The sequence below is a fragment of the Coregonus clupeaformis genome, chromosome 2 (assembly GCF_020615455.1).
Source record: "Coregonus clupeaformis isolate EN_2021a chromosome 2, ASM2061545v1, whole genome shotgun sequence".
Classification (NCBI taxonomy): Eukaryota; Metazoa; Chordata; class Actinopteri; order Salmoniformes; family Salmonidae; genus Coregonus; species Coregonus clupeaformis.
The window spans coordinates 4513106-4520642 of NC_059193.1; positions in this window are offsets into that span (position 1 = coordinate 4513106).

A 7537-nucleotide genomic window follows, 5' to 3' on the forward strand; every position below is an offset into this window, starting at 1 on the left:
CTGCAGATCCACTCAAGCTCTGTCAGGTTGGATGGGGAGCGTCGCTGCACAGTAGATCAGTGACACAAAATCCCAGTTTAATCTATTTTAAATTCAGGCTGTAACACAACAATGTGGAAAAAGTCAAGGGGTGTGAATACTTTATGAAGGCACTGTATGTACCATTTGACAACGGAGTACACAGACCATGCTATATAGCTTTGTGTAGGTTATAAAGCTCAATACTTGATTTCTCTGGTGGTCTAGAACTGTGTGTGTGGTTAAATAAATAGCTTCGCTAACCCTTCAGATCCACTCGGGAAAGATTCCCCAGCCCTGCACCAAGGGGTTGCCACAGCAACAGGTTTTTCCCATAGGCCTTTAGATTGGCAGGTAAATTAATGGCTTAAAGAAGGGGATGGGTCAGATGATCGTGAAAGGCTAGATTCTAATGAATGGTGGAGAGAAGTGGACCAAGACTGCAGCAGTATAAGAGGGTTAAATATCCTATACATATATTTGACAGATTGTAATCGTAAAAGACAATGTCTTGATATCCTACATGGGAGGCAATATATTAATACATCTGTTCACCAATGAAAATGTATTAAAATATCATTTCAAAAAAAGAAATCTAATCTCCCATCTATCTCCCTCCCTCCCTCCCTCCCTCCCTCTCTCTGTGTGGTGATTGCTGCTGGGTCAGTCTAATGAATGTAGATTTACTGAATCTTTCTGAAGCGTTGCCTGGAACCAGATTCATTATTCAGCTGCTGTGCCTAGACAGTGAGAGAGGAACTGCACTTGCTGTCAAAGGGCAGCAATGAATCTGTCACTATACAGTCTCTCTCTCACTCCATCCCTCCCTCCCCCTATCTCTCTCCCTTTTCCTCTCTGTCACCCTCCCTCTCCTCTCTCTCCCTCCACTCTGTCTTCTTCTCTCCCTCCACTCTGTCTTCTTCTCTACCTCCCTCTCACTTTTCTTCCTTCTCTACATTCACCTTTTTCCTTCTGTTCACTCTTTGCCTGCTCTTCCTATCTTCTCTGCAGATCTCATTAACCTCTCACTCTTTGTAGGTGTGATTAACTCTCCATGTCTACATTTCTTAATTATACTCTGGAGGAATTCAAGTGTTTTGAACTGCATAGAATTCAGTGGAAACAAAGATGAATCTTGCAGTATCTTCCCATCTTGACCCGTCATTTCTTCCTCTCAATATATAGGTCTCTGAAAGTGACGTGCTGTTCGAGAGAAGCGCTCCTAGTGAATACAGTAGCTCGCTCAAGGGCATAGTGACGCTCTCACTCCAACTTGGCCCAGTGAGAGCATCACCCAATCACAAGACTCAAGGCCAGGCCAGTCCATCTTTAATTTATCGCTATGTTTTATTAACCAGCCAAGAAAACAAACAGACCACTAGAGAGGCACTGTGGCACATCATGACTAAACACACATAGGGTATACAGTACTCTCTTGCATGACACACACACACACACACACACACACACACACATAAGCACGCATTTCTTACAAAGCCATATGCATCAATTTCTGTGCAACAAACCAACTAAATTGGACTTTATGGTCAACAGACAGTAGCCTTCATGTTGTGTGTGTTATCTTGTGTCATACAGCATATGATTTATACCAGTCCTGGACTCCTGACCCTGAAAACACACCGCTACCTTCTCATTAATTCATGGCCTTTAATACTGGATTGAATTACAGCCTAAGGTAATCCAGGAATGACTTTGACTGTGTCTGTCCTGCGTCCATTATCACACACACACACGAACGAATGCACACACAAATACACACACAACACACACTTCTTATAGATCATTTGTGTCCACTTTGTATCATGTACACGCATACAAAATACTAGACACTAACCCACTTGTGGGACTCTTTTTAGTGTTCTTGTCGAGACACATCATCTTTGTAAATTATTTATTGCTACCATCAGTAAGTTTGGTGAAAGCGTCAGACACATCAAAAAATAAAAGAACGTAAGAGACGACTCCGCACACTGTCACAAATGTCACACCTTCAACCAATGGTAAACATAGTGGGAGGTGATAAATACATAGTTGGGATTTTATCATTGGTTGAAAAACATTTGTCATACATAACGACATAATTCCCCTAGAAGTCATACTTCCTGAATAGTATCCAATGAAATAACATGCCTAGATTAAATCTAACATCCATGGTCATTTGGACCCGATATCAGTCCCTGATTTTAAGGCCACTGTGCCTTTAAGAGGAATGTGTAGTGTGTGTGTGTGTGGGGGGTTCTACATTTATAAAACATGAGTTTATTCAGTGGACATGCAAAGACATGGGTAGAGGCTCTCCTGCACTGTAGCATGCTGGCTTTCACATACACACCCACCCAACCACCCATGACAACCCACCAAACACAGACACACTCGCACCATACCTAACACACTCTCCCGTGCAGTGTGGTTGTACCAGAAGAACTGAACAGAGACAAAATATGGATGCAGAGAAAACAGAAGAATGAAGAAAATAGCAGAAGAAGATAGAAAGCAAGAAGACCTAATAGAAGAAGAAGAAATACCAGGAGGGGAGCAGAAAACAGAGTGAAAGGATAAAAAGAAGGAGAGCTGTGGAGAGAGAGACCCAGTACTAACACGGTACAGGACAGTATAGAAGTGTGACTGTCGTGGTGCAGAATGGGCAATTCTTCATCCCCAGGCATGTCAACTCTATCTCTGTGCATACTGTAGTTACTGCAGGTATTTGTTTTAACTTGAGTGCCTTTCTCTCAAACATTGGAGCTGGAAGTTCTCTTTGATCGGTTTAGCTAGGGGATGGAAGCTGATTTGAAAATGTATTTAGGATATTTTCATGTTCACATTGATATGCTAATATTTAATTTCCTGGTTTGAAGTCTTATTTGTGCATATGTTTCATCGCCTCCATATGATGATCATTGATAAATGTTTTAAATGTACAGTATTGTATTGAAATGCTGTATTTCAAATACTGTTGCAGGTAGGATGTCAGTGGCTTGGACTATCAGTTGGTTGAATTGAATTCTTTAAGAATGAGACAGTTTATGTATAAAGAATTACAGTGGTTTGAAGGGGCATTTCACAGGAAAAATTGGAATAAAATGAGGTAGAGAGAGAGAGAGAGAGAGAGAGAGAGAGAGAGAGAGAGAGAGAGAGAGAGAGAGAGAGAGAGAGAGAGAGAGAGAGAGAGAGAGAGAGAGAGAGAGAGAGAGAGAGAGAGAGAGAGAGAGAGGGAGGATGAAATAAGACTGAAGAGGATAGGGATATGGGTTGCACATGCTGTGCTCAGTGCTCTATGGTCATGATGTTGACATTATCCCCACTGTGACATTAGATTGGTATTACTGAACTCCATGTAAAGATGTTGCCTTGGGCTGTACATCAAGGTAGCCCTCACTTTATATACAATTTGATATTGATTCATAAACAGGAAGTTTATGTACAATTGATATTGATTTATAAACAGGAAGTTGTCCTATGCTGAGTGGAAAGGACGATAGAGTAAATTTAAGAGTAAATATACTGGCAGTAGTGTATTAGGTTTGACGTTTTCTGTGCATAAAGATTTCATCATTACGCACTGTGAGAAAAAAATTATTCCCACTCTGGGAATAAGTTTTGCCTTACACATGAGTTGATATTTTCTACTGAATGAAGAAATTGCCCTGTGTTGTTCCATAAATGTCTGTCATACGTTATGTGATTGTATTTAGAGCAGTTATTTGACCTGTACAGAGTGAAAGAGGTTTTCTATGTACTGTGCGTTTTCTCAGACTTGCCTTGAATGCCTGAAATTGGCCTCTTCATCTGTAGTGATAACGAGTCAAGCTCAATCTTCTCTGAATGAGTCAGGCTCTCTCTTCAAAAAGCCTTGCGGAAAAGACAAAAATGATATCAGATACATGGAGAGTACAAGTGACCGACTGAGGAAGAAAAGGGATACAGGAAAGAGTCGGTAACACGGAAATAGCAGTTTTTGGAGATGGGGAAACGGAGCTGAACTAAATGGAGGTTTTCCTGTGCAGTGGTGGAAAAAGTACCCAATTGTCATACTTGAGTAAAAGTAAAGATACCTTAATAGAAAATGACTCAAATATAAGTCAAAGTCTTGGTTTTAAATATGCTTAAGTATCAAAAGTAAATGTAATTGCTAAAATATGCTTAAGTATCAAAAGGTGCAATTTATGGAGTAAGAAGTACATTATTTTCTTTAGAAATGTAGTGAAGTAAAAGTAAAAGTTGTCAAAAATATGAATAGTAAAGTAAAGTACAGATACCCCCAAAAACGTTAAAGTATTTTTACTTAAGTACTTTACACCACTGTTCCTGTGTTGACAGTGGGAGAGATGGCAGGAGCAAGGAGACACACAGAGATACAGAGAACACTAGGAAGGACACAGAGGCATAGACCTGAAAGAGCTCATTCAAACCGAGCACACACAGCAGGTGTGATGACTTTGAGTCCTCATGATTACTCAGGCCAGTCAACTGTAAGAGAAATGGGATTGAATTTTTGAGAGAAAGCCAGTTACTCCTTGTGACCAGGGTTCAAGTAAGATAATGTAGCCGTTCGAGTTGGATTTTATCGTTGCCAAATTAGCATTTTTTAAGGATAAGGCTATGGTTAAAAGGGAAGAGACTTGCTGGCACGAAAATAGGCATGAATGATCAGTTCCCGAGGGAGATTGCAGAAAGGCGCAAAGTTCTGTATCCAATCTTCAAGGAAAACAGATTAAAAGGGAAACGTGTTGCACTCGTGGTGGATAAACTGTATATCGACAATCAAATGTTCAGAGACACAAAGACTACTCAATGGCTATTCTAAAAGTTGTAATAGAGTCGAATAATGGAACACCCAATACTAGCAATGATAGAGATTGTAATATTAAAGAACATTTATAGTAAGTATAGGATTTTATAAAAGGATAAAACGATATAACAAGAAAAGAGAACAAGCGGAATAATACATCTTCAAATACAACTAATTAGAACATGGCTTTTTTGGTGGGCGGTTTTTGTTTTGGCGGATGGTTGTTGTGGTTGGTCCTGTGTTCTCTCTGGCGTCCTTTCCCCCTTGCGGCAGGTGTGGATGCAGGTGCGTTTGCACGCTCGGCCCATTTCTTCCGCAGTCAACCATGTGGTGTGCATTTTTGTGTTTGAAAAGGTGCGGCGTTAAGTGAGTGAGAGGGAAAATGGTTCCATATCCCAGAGCCGACAGGGGTCTATGAGCAGGGGTAGTGAGAGAGAGCTTTCAATTTTGTGTAGATGAGGGATATACATTTTTAAATACAGTGGGGAAAAAAAGTATTTAGTCAGCCACCAATTGTGCAAGTTCTCCCACTTAAAAACATGAGAGAGGCCTGTAATTTTCATCATAGGTACACGTCAACTATGACAGACAAATTGAGAGAAAAAAATCCAGAAAATCACATTGTAGGATTTTTTATGAATTTATTTGCAAATTATGGTGGAAAATAAGTATTTGGTCACCTACAAACAAGCAAGATTTCTGGCTCTCACAGACCTGTAACTTCTTCTTTAAGAGGCTCCTCTGTCCTCCACTCGTTACCTGTATTAATGGCACCTGTTTGAACTTGTTATCAGTATAAAAGACACCTGTCCACAACCTCAAACAGTCACACTCCAAACTCCACTATCGCCAAGACCAAAGAGCTGTCAAAGGACACCAGAAACAAAATTGTAGACCTGTACCAGGCTGGGAAGACTGAATCTGCAATAGGTAAGCGGCTTGGTTTGAAGAAATCAACTGTGGGAGCAATTATTAGGAAATGGAAGACATACAAGACCACTGATAATCTCCCTCGATCTGAGGCTCCACGCAAGATCTCACCCCGTGGGGTCAAAATGATCACAAGAACGGTGAGCAAAAATCCCAGAACCACACGGGGGGACCTAGTGAATGACCTGCAGAGAGCTGGGACCAAAGTAACAAAGCCTACCATCAGTAACACACTACGCCGCCAGGGACTCAAATCCTGCAGTGCAAGACGTGTCCCCCTGCTTAAGCCAGTACATGTCCAGGCCCGTCTGAAGTTTGCTAGAGTGCATTTGCATGATCCAGAATAGGATTGGGAGAATGTCATATGGTCAGATGAAACCAAAATAGAACTTTTTGGTAAAAACTCAACTCGTCGTGTTTGGAGGACAAAGAATGCTGAGTTGCATCCAAAGAACACCATACCTACTGTGAAGCATGGGGGTGTAAACATCATGCTTTGGGGCTGTTTTTCTGCAAAGGGACCAGGACGACTGATCCGTGTAAAGGAAAGAATGAATGGGGCCATGTATCGTGAGATTTTGAGTGAAAACCTCCTTCCATCAGCAAGGGCATTGAAGATGAAACGTGGCTGGGTCTTTCAGCATGACAATGATCCCAAACACACCGCCCGGGCAACGAAGGAGTGGCTTCGTAAGAAGCATTTCAAGGTCCTGAAGTGGCCTAGCCAGTCTCCAGATCTCAACCCCATAGAAAATATTTGGAGGGAGTTGAAAGTCTGTGTTGCCCAGCGACAGCCCCAAAACATCACTGCTCTAGAGGAGATCTGCATGGAGGATTGGGCCAAAATACCAGCAACAGTGTGTGAAAACGTTGTGAAGACTTACAGAAAACGTTTGACCTGTGTCATTGCCAACAAAGGGTATATAACAAAGTATTGAGAAACTTTTGTTATTGACCAAATACTTATTTTCCACCATTATTTGCAAATAAATTCATAAAAAATCCTACAATGTGATTTTCTGAATTTTTTTTTCTCAATTTGTCTGTCATAGTTGACGTGTACCTATGATGAAAATTACAGGCCTCTGTCATCTTTTTAAGTGGGAGAACTTGCACAATTGGTGGCTGACTAAATACTTTTCCCCCCCACTGTATATAGAGAGAGAGGTGACAGCATTGGAGGTGCTTTTGGCGGTTGATCTGCTTCTGTTTTGTGGGTGGCACTGTGTGCTGTTTTCGATGGATGGGTCCTGGCCTCTCGGGGCCTTGGGGATCCGGAGGGACGTGGGTGGGATGCCGATCACTGGGATGGCGGCTCGACTTGGGATGGGGAGGAGTTTTAGCGGGGGAATTAGTGGAGAACAATTGAAGGGTTACTCAGTAGCAATGCAAATATCACTGTACAGCTACAGTGGGGAAAAAAAGTATTTAGTCAGCCACCAATTGTGCAAGTTCTCCCACTTAAAAAGATGAGAGAGGCCTGTAATTTTCATCATAGGTACACGTCAACTATGACAGACAAATTGGGATTTTTTTTCTCCAGAAAATCACATTGTTGGATTTTTTATGAATTTATTTGCAAATTATGGTGGAAAATAAGTATTTGGTCACCTACAAACAAGCAAGATTTCTGGCTCTCACAGACCTGTAACTTCTTCTTTAAGAGGCTCCTCTGTCCTCGACTCGTTACCTGTATTAATGGCACCTGTTTGAACTTGTTATCAGTATAAAATAGCATTTCAAGGTCCTGGAGTGGCCTGGCCAGTCTCCAGATCT